The sequence below is a fragment of the Scyliorhinus canicula genome, chromosome 20, assembly GCF_902713615.1.
Source record: "Scyliorhinus canicula chromosome 20, sScyCan1.1, whole genome shotgun sequence".
In the NCBI taxonomy this organism is placed as follows: domain Eukaryota; kingdom Metazoa; phylum Chordata; class Chondrichthyes; order Carcharhiniformes; family Scyliorhinidae; genus Scyliorhinus; species Scyliorhinus canicula.
Window position 1 is genome coordinate 60,492,258 of NC_052165.1, and position 14,558 is coordinate 60,506,815.

The 14,558-nt window shown below is 42.8% G+C and overlaps 1 protein-coding gene across 3 annotated transcripts in view; it reads left to right on the plus strand.

Annotated features, from left to right (window-relative positions):
* The first annotated feature begins 3,619 nt into the window (after nt 1–3,619).
* LOC119955070 (protein shisa-like-1) overlaps nt 3,620–14,558 on the plus strand; it is a 226,297-nt gene continuing 215,358 nt past the window's right edge. The window contains exon 1 of one of the 3 annotated variants that reach the window (XM_038780916.1): nt 3,620–4,289. The gene's annotated coding sequence lies outside the window, so the exon portion shown is untranslated. Of the gene's footprint in view, nt 4,290–4,667; nt 4,687–14,558 lie in introns of those variants that run through there. The other 2 variants (XM_038780920.1, XM_038780919.1) reach the window with 2 other exon arrangements.

A 14,558-nucleotide genomic window follows, 5' to 3' on the forward strand; every position in this document is an offset into this window, starting at 1 on the left:
GGCCAGGGGTGGACGGGCAAGGAACACCATTGCCGCGGCCTGAAGCGGCACATGCCGCTCACTGCCCACTGTGAACGTAGGGCCACAGGTGGTATGGGTGTCGTCCCCCCTGCCCTCCCCCGAGGTGCCGTCTAGCCCCAGCCAACCCATCAGCGGGATGGGCTCGCTCCAGCGCAACCAGTGCCATTTTGTTGGCTGGAGTGGTGTGTGTGGGGAGTGAAGTGTGTATATGTGGCTGCAGCTTATCAGCCCCCCCGAGTATCAATTACGGACCCGACAAATCCAGCACTATTTCTTAATAGAATCGTTTATGTTCCACGTAGCACTGATGCTAGTCCCTCCGCAGTCACTGAATCAGTCCAGGTACAACACCAGGTGTGCTGTCCTGACAGTCTACAAATCCTGCCCCGGCGTCAGCGCTAAGTCTCAGGAACGAAGAATCCCGCCGATGGTGTGTTGTTGATCTGGTATCCTCTGTCTGATAAAGGCATAGTCCTCTGCCCAATAAGGCACAGTTCCAGCTACAGGGTGCGGTTGGAAAAAGGGTGTAACCCAAAACTTCCAGGAATCTGCCCATTGCTGACTGCAGGCTGCATGGGTTCTGGAGTGAACTTGAAGAAATCCCACCCTCAGCCTGTGATAGGCAGCCAGTTGACACATTTCCTGGCTGCATTGGGGCAGAAGGACTTCGGAGATATGCCCATAACAGCACAATCATTAACCCCAGTGCAAATGAAGGGATTCCCTAACAGAATCCCAAAAAGGTCAGAGCTAGAATTCACGGACAAGTGCAAGCCCTGCATTACCATCAGGGCTGTGGCCCGCATTCCTGCATCATCCATTTGACCGGTGGTTCTGTTAAATTATTCTATATTGATCGGGCTCTCGCATTCCTTGTACGGATGATGAGCGTTTCATTACCTTCTTTTGCTGGTCCGCAAGAAAAGACAAATTGGCAGCACTGAGTACCAGCTACCCGCAGTTGGACTGGATGTAAACAGAGGCTGAGCAGCACAAGTAGAAGGTTTGCTGAAAGCCCACAGGGGGAGACAGAGGTGTCCCTCACGTGGTCCCCAACTCCACACTATGGGCTGGATTTTACTCATGGACAGGAGCCCCACCCACTGGCTGTAAAGTCGGGGGCGATCCCACCTCCACCACATTTTATGGCCACAGTTAGTTATCTGATGACTACAGCCTGCATAAGAGAGGATCTCCCAGCACCAAGAGCTGTCAACCAATCCGTTCAGCAGTTCCCCAGTCCCAGCAGCACCACCAGATGCAGTGACTACTGCTGGGACTGCAGTCAGTCCCTGATGATGGGCTGCTGAGGTGGTTGGACTTGAAGGTAAGTGGGGTGGTCATGTCAGGGCCATTCAGGCAGGTCCCGCTGAGGGTGGAGTTGGGACCATGATTGGAAGGCCAGGAAGGTTCAAATGGGCGGGGCAGCCTTTGTCACTGGGATGCAGGCCCTATGTGGGCCACCACCCTCCCCACCCCTTGAGTTCATAGTCAGCCAGAATACACCAGCAGAATGGGGAAGAGGCCCTTAACCATCCACTTAAGGACCTCAATTGGTCCAAGGGTAGGCAAACTTCCCGCTACCTACTCTGCCAGTGTTTAGCTACCGACAGTGGGGGTAGGAAATGGGTACGGCACCCCATCCCACCTGATTTTATGCACATCTTCACCTGCAAACTCACGTTCGAGGGTATGATCAAAGATAAAATCCCTGCCTGAGTACCATTGTCTGTTTATAGATTGGTAATATTCATCTGACATGTATTCAATTTTGATTTTCAGGACTGATTGTCCACATTCATTGCAGATCAACTGCGGAACCTTTCCTATTTTCATTGTGAAGCAACCTCGGATATTGATATCAGAGATGCTGCATAAAAATAAGTTGAGGTGAAAAAAATTAATGAACAATTATGTTGGTAATAAGAAAGAACTTGCATTCATGTAGCACCTTTCATGACCTCCAAATATCCCAAAGAGTGTTACAGGCTAGTACGTCACTTCTTGAAGCAGAATTTCTGTGGAAATTGGGACCACAGCATGGTCCCAAAAATAACAATGAGAGAACAACTAGCCAATCTGTTTGGAGACATTGGGCATGATTTCTAGGCCACATTGAGCCTGGCGCAAATCCAGCTATGTTGGCGAGGATGCGAGGACTGGGTCTGATGCCGGTGAGGATGGAGGGGGGGAAACGGGACTGATATCAAAGAACAAAGAACAGTACATCACAGGCACAGGCCCTTTGGCCCTCCAAGTTGTGAGATCATGATACCTGTCTAAATTAAAACCTTCTGCACTTCCGAGGTCCATATCCCTCTATTCTCTCTCTTCCTGCCCCTATTCATGTTAGTGAGGATGTGTTTGGGGGTCAGGTCACCCTGATCCCTGCGTGGTGTAGGAGGGTGGCCTAAACGTTTAGTGGGGGGGGGGGGGGGGGGGGGAGGTTGCCTCTCTATGATCAATGATTGGGAGTGTTCCCAGAGGAGCCAGCGGCCCTGATGACGTTTTTAGGCCCCATCCCTCCCAATACCAAACACGGCCATTCCAGAAACATGACGAAGTGCAGGAAGATTGCGATAACAGGGCGGGACAGCTAGCACGATTCACACTGATTTCAGTGCCTGTATTGATGGTCATGTTTTTGAGAAAATTCAGCCAATGCTGCAGACAGAACATAGAACAATGCAGCATAGATTCTCAGGAAATGTTAACAGTGGCATGGGCTTTGTTAAACTAATGACTCCTTCCCTTCTTCCTGCCCACAACTCCCCACCCCACACACCCTCCTCGCCAGGTTGGTTAGCAAAAGTGCAAGCCACGCACTGCAGCTCCAACAACACAACAGCTTCTCAGAAATTTCTTGTTCATAAACTTCAGCACACCATTGCTCCCAGTTCATTATCTATCCACTCTCCATATTGTTTCTTAAGTGACGTCAAATTGGATACAGGGATCATACCAAATGGCAGTGGGTTAGAAAGCAGTGAAATATCAGAAGTAGGAAGGTGGTTTGTTAATTGTATGGCAAGCTTGGATCTATGTCTCCAATTCCCTGATGGCTACCTAACACTATGCATAATATCCTGTGGACAATAAATGTAATTCATTTTTTTTAAAACTGCTGTTAATGTAGCCAATATGATGTGATATTTCCTGAGCTTCCAGATGCGGTTTACAATAATGTAGCTCTTTGCTCAATGTTGGTATAACAATAACAAAACAGTCCTTTACAGTACATACAGTAATGTTACTGATTCATTTTCCCAGCTGAATAACACACCCGCCTATGTAAAACAAATCTCGAAATTATGTTGATATCTTAATTGTCTTTCCTTAACTCACAAACAAAAGTCAAATTCACAACAGGCAATTAAATATCAAATGCTAAACCCAACAGAAATGCTCTCTTTCAAAATGAATCCTGTGCGATACTGTATTAGAGTTAAATGAAAGAAAAACTGTCATGAATCTTTCAAAGTGAAGCTTCCAGTGGCTGCTCTACTGTTGGAATGGTTTCCCTACTGTTTGAGATGTTCAGAGAGTTGCTTCCGCCTCTGCCTTCCCAACCCCTCCCCATGAGGGAGAGAGAGAGCGAGACTGGAAGCATGATGAACTGATTGTTCAGTGCATACAGGCAGAATATTTTCAATCTTGTCCTTATCAGCTCTATCAAGAAGCAGCATGATTTCATCTCGTGTTCTCAGCCAGCTGTGTCTGTGTATTTGATTGTCTGCAGATTTTGATATTTTTTTCAGTTTCAGTTTCTTTTCAAATGTCTACTCTCGGTGATCAATAAAATAAGCAAAACAACAAAGGGAGAGGCACAGCCAAGAGGGGCACAGACAGGTGAGGCTGTGGACTAGCGACAGATTGCCCAGAAAGAAGAGGCAGACTTAGAACAACTGCACTTGAAAGAGAGTGCAATGGCTCTGAGCTAAGGGAAGCGCAAAATCCAGAACGAATGTTGGAGCTGGTTGCTCTTGCCTGACCCCCCCGACCCTAGCGTTGGTGCCAGCAGAGTCTGTGTCAGGTTGGAACTGCTCATGACAGCAATGAGCGTCTGAGCTCAGCTGTAAGGGCTGTCCGTTTGCTTTTGTATTGTCTTTCATCTGGATGTGGACGAGAATGGATTAACAAGACCACTGGGGAGAACACAGTCAATTAAAAAAAGAAACATTAAAACATATTTCAGAGATTGTACTGAGATTACATTTCGGACTGCAATAAAGCGACAGCCCTGAGTATAACCAACCAACTGCTCACAGGTACAGAAATTTTCTTTGTTTTTCTTCAATCTTTTTTTGTTTTACTGTGCTGTAAAAGCTGCTCCACTGCTAAATGCTAGAGATTGTTGCCGTGGTGATCTGAGTATCGTTATCGGGTGCCAAAGTTTACCCAAGTAGGCTACAGCATCTATCAATAAGGTATACCAGACACATGCAGTTTTACAAGGACTTTGCCAACAGTTGAGGGGTAAAAGAAGGAGATGAGTTCATACCACAATTTACATTCTGTGGTGGAATTTATATTGTGACCTGAATCAAACAATATTACTCCAGTTTGGTGACTTAGCTCAATCAGTGCTGTTTGACGTGTCTGATCTCTGCAAACGTTGCCTGCTGTGATGCACAAATTGGAGGAATCACTGCTTCCTACCTTACAGTATGTTTAAAATTAGTCTGTCGTTTCCAAAAGAAATATCTGTTTCTGTGGGGATGCTAACTTGGCTGCGATGGAATGACCTTTACTTGTCTTGTTATTGAATTCCGAGGTGTTTATTAACCCCATTCTCTTCACAGGGTGACAATTCCATTTGAAATGCAATCAGAATAAATGAAAGATGTGGAATTACAGGACAAATACCAAAGCAAAGCTCTTTGAGAAGAGCAGGGAAGAACAAGGATCTCTTGTGTGTTGTTATATTGAAGATTACAGATAGTTTAAAATCTGTGTTTAGTGTAAATACTAAGCAGAAGGTGGCAAACTGTTTTACCAGTGGAGGTTAGTGATTTGGGGGATGAGGGGGGGGTGGGGGGGGGGTGCGGAGTGGGGAGCTGATATTTTATTCACATCAGCCCATTTTGGGGTACCTGAGTGGCACCATATTTATTCTACCTTTGGTGCTTGACAGAAAGTGGACAGACTGAAAACACAGTGAAACATTTGGAGAATAACCCGTCTTGTAAATGATTTGCGATATTATTCGCTTAATAGAAAGCTTCATTTTCTTGAAAGATAAATATTTAACCGAAACTCATTTAGGATTTCCCCTAAGTCACGTCTCGTGACTTTACTAGGTCTTTCCCATGCTGTGACAGGATGATCCTTAACAAACTCCTATTATTGAGTGCTGTCCATGGCATTTGATAAGGAGGAGGATATCAACAGAAGGTCTTGTGGAAACTATATAATTATTCTCTTTCATAAAAGAAAATTCTGGTCAATTCTAAGTCTCAAGTATGATAGTCCAAGTAAGCAATTGAGGAGTTTAGATGATACCCGTGTTTTTACATGTGACTAAACATTGAAAAGCTCCTATTACAACTCAATGGAATAATAGATGTGAGCAAGGAAGCAGTTAAAAGGAGACTAGTTCAGTAGTAGGAAGAGATCTTGAAATTCTAAGACAGTATCCATTGCAGATCCGAGCAACCAGTAAAGCTATAAAGTCACTGTTCTTTTTAAAGCATGTATCACATTGGTTCCTTCACTTGGAAAGTTCCCGATTCAATCACAAATGCTACAAAATATAATGCAACTTATATATTAAAAGGCAAATATTTATTGTCATGCCGAATGATTCAAATGCTTTTCAATCCAAAACATTTGTCACAGCATTATTATGTTGACATTTGTGTGTTCATTAATACTTCCAGTATTTTTCTTGAATTAATTTCAAAGATTAAAGTGAATCGAACTATCACACTTGTAATATCTAATAGTATTTTCATTTTCTTCCAATAAAGCAAATCTGTAACCATTATAATATTGCCAGAGCCCCCTTGCAATTCTGAGCTAAGGTTTACACAAAATGTCTTCCTTAAATCTCTAAGCTGTAACCAAACAATGAGGTAATCAGTTTGCACTGAATTAACACAGATTACACCTCGATAGATATGACCAATTAAATGCATTCAGCAATAAGTGCACATTGCAACTTAGAGTTCAGAAACATGTTTTCTGCTTTGAGTAATTCACAGTACTCGCCGGATGAAAACTAAAACTCACTGATATCTACTGTGAGGCTCAGTTGCGTTTGAATCATAATTCCCTCTTCCAACAAGGTTGGCATCTGCCCTATTGTACACATTGGATGAAAATTAAAAGAAAGTCATTCACATTTAGTGAAATCCACTCTCCAATTGATATTTTAGTTGTAACTTATTCATGGCTGTTATACATATCTGCTGCATACAAGTAGGTTATAGATTTATTACAACTGACCCATATCCGAAACTAGACCAAGCGGGGTTGGTAAAGGAGAACAGCACCTAACCTTCTCCAATGGGCACATTACCTCATAAAGTGGTTTTCAAATATGTTTATCCACAGGCTAAAAGACCCCGTGGATCACCTCCCTGTCCTACCCCACCCACTTTTGCCTCCCATCACAAAAACCACAAGAGGGTTCCTTCCTGTTTATTCCCTTACTTCCATTTCTTTTATTTTTCCGTTATTATTTTTGATCCATAGATGATTAATGGACATGTATCTTTAACTCAAGAAGGACTAATGGACATGTATCTTTAAGTTCAGAAGTTACCGGAGAGAACATTTGTCCCTGCTGGTTTGAGCAGGAGGCTTCAGAATTACTGGCACCAAAGAGGGAGAGAGATGGGGTGGGACTCGGTTTGATTGATTGAATGGTGGGCAATAAATATGCCCAAAAGACTGTACTCTACCCTGTAACAGATGGCTCCTAACCCAGTGGAATGTTTTTCAGAGCCCCAAGCAGTTTCAGTTTGACTCCTGTCAGCTTAGAGGCAAGATCTTACTCTCTTACTTCTGAGTTTCTCTCCAGAAAGCCCATGACTGCTGTATTTCTGAACCCACTGAGTACCTGAATGAATCTATCAATAGGAAAACCAGTGCAGGCTGCAAACAAAGACCAGAACTTGCTACCCTATCTTCAGAAAGACTGTGACCGCTGTCCTGCGGTGGTTGCAGAAAACCTGGATGAATGAATCTACAGAGAAGACCATTATTAGCTATGGACAGAGACTTTAACTTGGAAGCTTGCTGTGAAGGAAGATGTGCTAAAAACCATCATCTGAAATAAAGAGTCTTTTTCCTTTCCCTTCCACCCCTCTGTGTCTGTCTTGTGTGTGTGTGTGTGTGTGGAGGCCATGTTAAAGTGGGGAGTTAGGAATGATTTAATAGTTAACCAGGTGTGTTTTCTGCATAGTTCATTCTAGTTGGTGTTATAAATAAACAATAATTGTGTTTAAACATATAAACCTGGTGACTGTAATTGTAGGACAGCCAAGGGCCAAAGACTTTGGGTATTTTAATAACAGTTATTGGTTCATTCACTTGTGTTGTGACTCCTGTATAAATGGGGCTGGAACTGACTGCGCACATGCCCAGGGTGTCATAACACCACCTCATCCGGATTAATGGGAAAATGCTGCTTCTTTTGATGAGACATTGATGAGGTGATGTCTAGTTCCGAGTCAGAGTGTTTAACCCTCTTGTCGGGCTCCATGTTCTGCTGCCACCTCTTTAATGTTTTCAGCCCTACATATGTTGAAAATCCAATCTCGCATTTGCATGTTTCTGGCACTGGCAGCAAATGCTGGGTCAATGAGTCCAAGATATTCGGACTGTACATGGTACCAAAAGCCCACAAACCTTTGTCACTGCGTGCCAGCTTCAGTCACTTGAATTTTGGACCAGCTTGTGGATCACCTGTAGGACCTTTATGGATAACTAGTGATCAGCAGACTAGTAACTGTGTAAACGGTGAAAAAAGCTCTGCATCATAAGAATATTGCCCTGATATCAAGGTCACTCATTGTTGGCATGTACGTTATTTGGAGAAGTTTTTTTTACAACTGTAAGATCTAAGTAATAGTCAAGGACCTAGGCCAGGAATTTCCTCAGCCCGGTTCGCTCTCTATCTGTAAATTTGCAAGAAGCATGGTGGAAATCCCATTTATGGGTCGAAGCAGAAATTTGGTTGTGCATTCCTATGAAGTCATGCAAACAGATCGGGAGCATCTCTGAGGAAGCTCTGGGCCAGAACTAGAAACAGTAGGATTGAAGGTGAGATTAGTCAAGAAGTCTTGTTAGATGATTGTAATTTGGGTTTCAAACGCCCGTGGATCGCGGCATATAGGAAAGATTGAGGGACGTAAGAGGTAGCGGAGTTTTGAATCTTTGTGAAAGACTAGTATAATGCATCTTAATTCCAAAACAAAGAGATATGGGAAAGTTAATTGAGATTAATTGTGTCTCCAGAACCTAGCACAAATTAAACAAGAAGTAACACGAGTGACCATAACAGTTTTGATAAGTTAGAGGTAAGGAATGTAGACCCAGAGGGTGTGGGCTTGATGTGAGAGGATTATCAATATAATAAGATTATCTTCAGTCTTGTTCAGGAGTATGAGGAGCCTCCCTGAATGTAGGACCAATATTCAAATAACTATCATTTTAGTATTTTCCTTTATTGGGGAACTGAATTTTATTAATTCATAATAATCTTATAATGTAAACTCACCTGATGAAGGCGCTGCGCTCCGAAAGCTAGTGATTCAAAATAAACCTGTTGGACTTTAACCTGGTGTTGTAAACTTCTTACTGTGCTCACCCGAGTCCAACACCGGCATCCCCACATCAATGTAAAAAAAAATAGTGTATTATCTCATCAATAGCCAACAGCTGGAATCTAGACTGGTTAAAAATTCTAATTAATAGTATCACTGCATTCGATCTCAAGCATTTTATGGTATTGTAATGAAATGGTTCCCTGGTGACTATTAAATTGAAAGCTTTGCAATGGCTTACTTATGGCAGTTTCTGTAGTGTACAACAAAGAAAAGGCTACCTTACATTGGTCACTCGAAATAGTTAAGCATCTTATTCCCTCAGAAAAGACAGCTTTCATTCAATGTTAATGATGAGCCATTTTAGTTTAAATTTTATTTTAAGGATGAAGCCTAGATACCATAGCCCTAAGGAGCTACCTTTTCGCCCTTTATAGCAAGAGGGGGTGAAATTAATGACACAAACGAGAATTTCCAGCTTCTAAGGTTCAGCTTTAGTGATGTGCTTTCACACACTGTCACTGATACATAGCATCAAATGACAGCACCTTCATACATGGTATCTACACATACAGTTAGAAAGAGGACAGAAGTGGTAAATCATTGAAACAATGTGCCAGATAAATTACCCCACATTTCCATATTTTCTGCTCCATACTTTACAACAAACTTTATGTTGAGATTTGAAACTCTGCAAGAAACCATATGTTTTTTTCTTCAATTTACTGTGTTACGTATAAGGAGAGATTGAATCGGTTAGGATTGTATTCGCTGGAGTTCAGAAGAATGAGGGGGGAATCTCATAGAAACCTATAAAATTCTAACAGGACTAGACAGGGTAGTTGCAGGAAGGATGTTCCCGATGGTGGGGGAGCCCAGAACCAGGGGTCACAGTCTGAGGATACAGGGTGGACCATTTAAGACAGAGATGAGGAGAAATTTCTTCCCCCAGAGAGTGGTCGGCCCGTGGAATTTGTTACCGCAGGAAGTAGTTACGGTCAAAACACATGAAGCAGTTAGATATAGTATTTGGGGTGAAGGAGATCAAAGGCTATGGGGGGAAAGTGAGATTAGGCTATATAGTTGGATGATCAGCAATGTTTATAATAAACGGCGGAGCAGGCTCGAAGGGCCGAATGGTCTCCTCCTGCGCCTATTGTCCATGTTTCCATGTTTCTATAGCGTGCTGTCTTTGTGGGAAAATCAACTTTTGCTTCAATTGTAAACAAGTGACTGACAATGATTTTCATCATTGTGCCTCCTGCTTGTGGTAACACCATGCCAGAAAACACTCTATAATCTTTATTTTATCATCAAAGACAGAGCGTGGTTAGGCAGAGTAATAATGCACCATGATTGATACTGCCTTGCCTGCTTGCTAGCTTGTCTCTCAGCTGGCACCAACCCCTCTCACCTGAGAGTCTGACAATCAGGAAATGCACCTCTAACACCACCCTGCCCATCGCCAACTCCCCACTCCTCTTCCCGGGAAGTCTGCAATGAAACACACCAGTGTTTAATTTTGGGGTTTCCCGCATGGCAAATCCACTGCCTGCTATGAATCGTCCACTAAATGGCCTCAATTTGTAATTGGTAAGACCATTCATGGGCCTTCCCACCATAGGCTTAATTTTGGGATGGCAGTGGGAAGGCAGTGAGGACCCCACCCTTCGCCCTCCCAACCGTTTAAATGATCCGAACCCCAGCCACCAACTTGCCACAAGGCTGAGCATTAAATTCCATCTTTTGAGTCATTAATGTATTGCTCTCACTATCCTTGTAGCTGGTTGCAGAATGGCAATAACAGAAGCCTGAGGCAAGACAAATTGCATTCTCTCTCAGCTATGACTCATTCAAAGAAACGAGAAATTCAAATAGGGGAAAGTGAGAAAATGATTTGAAAATCAGAAACTTCATGAAAATTTATGTTATTACCACCTTCGATTATCAATGGCTGAGAAAAGGAAGGCAGGCCACTGAAGGGTTGCCTCAAGGTTTTAAAGAGCTTTTGTCTTTGTTTAAAAGTTTGGTGAACCTTTCATCATTTGAAGATGTGCAGCAAAGTAATATAAATCCTATTGAAGTACCCCATCGTGTCACCAGCAAAGATAATAGTTGTAATGACATTTATGCACGGATTTTCCTGCTTTTTGTCTTGCCCGGTTAAAAATAGAAGCTTGTTAAAACATTCTTCCAAGGTAAAGTGTCCATTCAAATACAAACATATAAAAGTGACAGGTAGGAAAAGGAAGGCTTGCATTTGTATAGACCTTTCGTGACCAACAGACATCCCTGAGCACTTAACAGCTAATTAAATACTTTTTGAGTGTAATCATTGTTGTAATGTAGGAAACGCAAGTAGCCAGCTTCAGCACAGCAAGCTCCCAAAAAACAGCAACATGAAAATGACCAGATCATTTGTTTTTGTGACATGGATTGAAGGTAATAAAGTGACCAGAGCACCGGTTAACTCCCCTCCTCTTCTTCAGAATAGCACAATGAGATCTTATGCATTCACCTCAGTGGGCAGTGGTTTAGCCAAAAGACAGCATCTCCAGCAGTGCAGCATTTCTCCAGGACTGCACTGGAGTGTCAGCTTTGATCTCTGCGCCTCTTGTAGGACTTGAACACATATCCTCCTGACTCAGAGGCAAGAGTGCCACAAGCTGAGACACAGCTGATACTTGGAGTGAAGACAAGTGTTGGAAAATTCTCTCCACCCTTGGGTGATCAAAAATCAGTCCAGGATGTGCAAGGACCATGTGTTATCTGTTCATTTGCTGCTATATGATACAATCCAGAGGCCAGTCCAGCTCCTTAATAAAGGCACACAGTCAGTCAGCACCCACCACATATTCCAGACACGACACACTCAAATGGTTAAATAAGGTAAGTTCCCATGGAGTGTGACAGTGCATATAAGTTCCCTGAGGCAAGACTTGTTCCACAACCAGAATCACCATATCAAAGGGATCAAAAATAAAATGCAAAAAATAAATATGCTGATGAATGTCTCTGTTTTTAAATGTACAACCAGCACAAGCCTGATGAATATAGTAGACTCTAGCTCTAATACCTTGATCACCCCAGAGGCCAAGTGCAGTCAGATTGTGACCTCAGTGCCTCTGAGCGAGGAAGGGGGGGGATAACAAATAATATCATCAGGATTTGTACTCCTGATCGGAAGTCCCAAGTTTGGGGACATGAGCGAAGACAGATTCAGACTTGACTGTGCCACCCTTCAGGGATGAGCAGAGACTAAAATGAGAAGAAAAAGAATATCAGAGAGTTAAGATTGTTTTTTGTACAGACCATCGAGCTGGAGTATGGTGATAGAAAATTATTCCAGTTATGATCCTATAATAAGCATTTTCATCAGACTGCTGCTATACACTAGACATATCAATTTTTAAAATCTTTCACCATAGATGTCAGTCATTACCTCCGATGTGTCTCTGGTTTCAGAAGGATGAAAAGTACTGTTATTACTGTGGTCTTTCAAGTGGCCTTGTATCATCAGATTGCAGTGAACGAGTCTGTGACATTCAGCCATATGCCTTATTTGGGTCAGATATGCAAGTGAGGAAGATTAGAGTTTCTGCTGCAAAAGGGATCCTGTTTCCATGATAGCTTTATTGCTTAAAGTTGTAAAAGGACTATATAAAAATGTTATGCATGATATCGGACAAAGGGAGGCACAGAATAGAAACCGCAGGGAGGAGGAAAACCAGCAGATGTGTTGTTTCAACTAAAAATGTAGATTCTTTAGAAAGCGGGTTAAAGATCAGAATTGTCAGAGGTCACCATAAGTCTCACTTATCCAAGTTACTGTCAAGAATTCTTGAGAAGGAGCATGTGGTAATGCAGCACTTAAGGCACATGAGTAACAGACTGGTGGAAAGCGATGAAGAGGTTAAATTGGCTTTGAAGAGGTTAGCAATGAACAACAACGGCAACTTTAATTTACAAATATAGGAAAAATCTGAAAGCGCTTCACAGAAAATAAATTGGAGGTCAAGCCAAAAATGATGATATAAGTGGGGGGGTGACCAAACATTCAGTTCAAAAGATGGGTCATAAAGAAGTTGTAAAGGAAAAAAAGGGAGATGGAGAAGTGGAGGAATTTATGGAAAGAATTCTAAAGCTGGCCGAAGACAAGAGCAAGAACACTGGGGCATGGGGAGCAGGAATGTTCAAGGGGCCACAGTCAGAGGAAAAGTGAGTTTCCAAAGTGTTGGAGGAGTTAATGGAGAAAGGTAGAGATTGGGTCTGGAAGGAATTCCAATTCAGAGGATGGACATTTAAATTTGTGGCATAAGGAACTGGTAGTCAATCTGTTCAGTCACTTACAGGGGTGGTAGATGTTTGGGACTCAGTGCAGGGTAGGACATGAGCAGCAAGAGGTTTGGATGAGTTGAAGTTTACAGAGTGTTGTGGATGAGAGTCAAGAGACCGCTGGAACAGTCAAGACAAAGACATGGCTGAGGGTTTCACCAATTGGTTTGCACGAGTGAGAATGCAGACTGTGGTTATTTTCATGGATGGAAATTGGTGGCCATGATGATGTGGAAAATAGCTCTGAATTGAACAAGGTTACGAACAACCTGGTTCAGCCTAGTACAGCGATGGGAAGCCTAGGCTAGTGAGCGGGCTGCATATTGACCCTCCTTCATCTGCAAGATTAAAATCAGACTTGTTCATTAACCAATGACCCTGTGAGTAAGATTGAAACATGCCGAATATTTCAGAACTAGTTATGGAAAATGCTTAAATGTTCATATATTAATAGAAAATGTTTAATCATTTATATATTAATAAAACTATCACTAACTTCAAATGGTAAAAACAAAATAAATATTTACACTTTGGGCACAGAGGGAGTGCACAGATCTCCCAGTCAATGTCGTGTGAAACCAGCCTGCTCCTCACTTCACTTGCCGTTGCTTTACATGCATATCAGTCACACCGATAGGGGAAAAAAATGATGTTGTCAGAAATCAGCAGAATGGGACAACCATGCATATGGGCAACAGTCAACAAAATATCTTTTGGGTTGCAATCAGAGCACAGATGAGCCGAAGGTGACTCCTGGGCTGCAGGTTGCCCACCACTGGCTGAGTACAATGGCTAGAGAACAGGTGGAATCATTGAAAAGGATTCAAGATTTGTGGTTTTGATCTTCCTAATGTTCAACTGGAGGGAACTACAGTTCTTCCACACATGTAAATTATCAGACAAGCACTCTGACTACATAAATGCCATCTATAGGGCCAGCATGCAGATAAGAAGGATAAGGGAACCAAGGACAAACCATTGGGGTTCTTCAGGGTGAACTGTGAACGATTCATCAAAGAATAAAATGCGAGGGCAGCATTTGTACTACCCATCCATAACTGTGCTTCAGAAAGTGGTGGTGAGCTGTCTTCTTAAACCTCTGCAACCCATGTGGTTTAGTGCACCCACAGTGCTGTTAGGAAAGGAGTTCCAAGATTTTGACCCAGCGACAATGAAGGAACAGTGATATAGTTCTAAGTCAGGGTGGTGAGCGGTTTGGAGAGGAACTTGCAGTGAGGGCGTTCCCATGCGTCTGCTGCCCGTGTCCTTCTATATGGTAGCGGTCACGGATTTGGAAGGTGCTGTTGAAGGAGATAATCTGGCTACAGTCAGATAAGAAAATGTCAAATTAAGCAAGGGCAGTTTGACTGAGCTGGATAATGGAGGGGAGGTGTGTTGGGGATAATAGTGTAGCCAGATATGTCAAAAGCT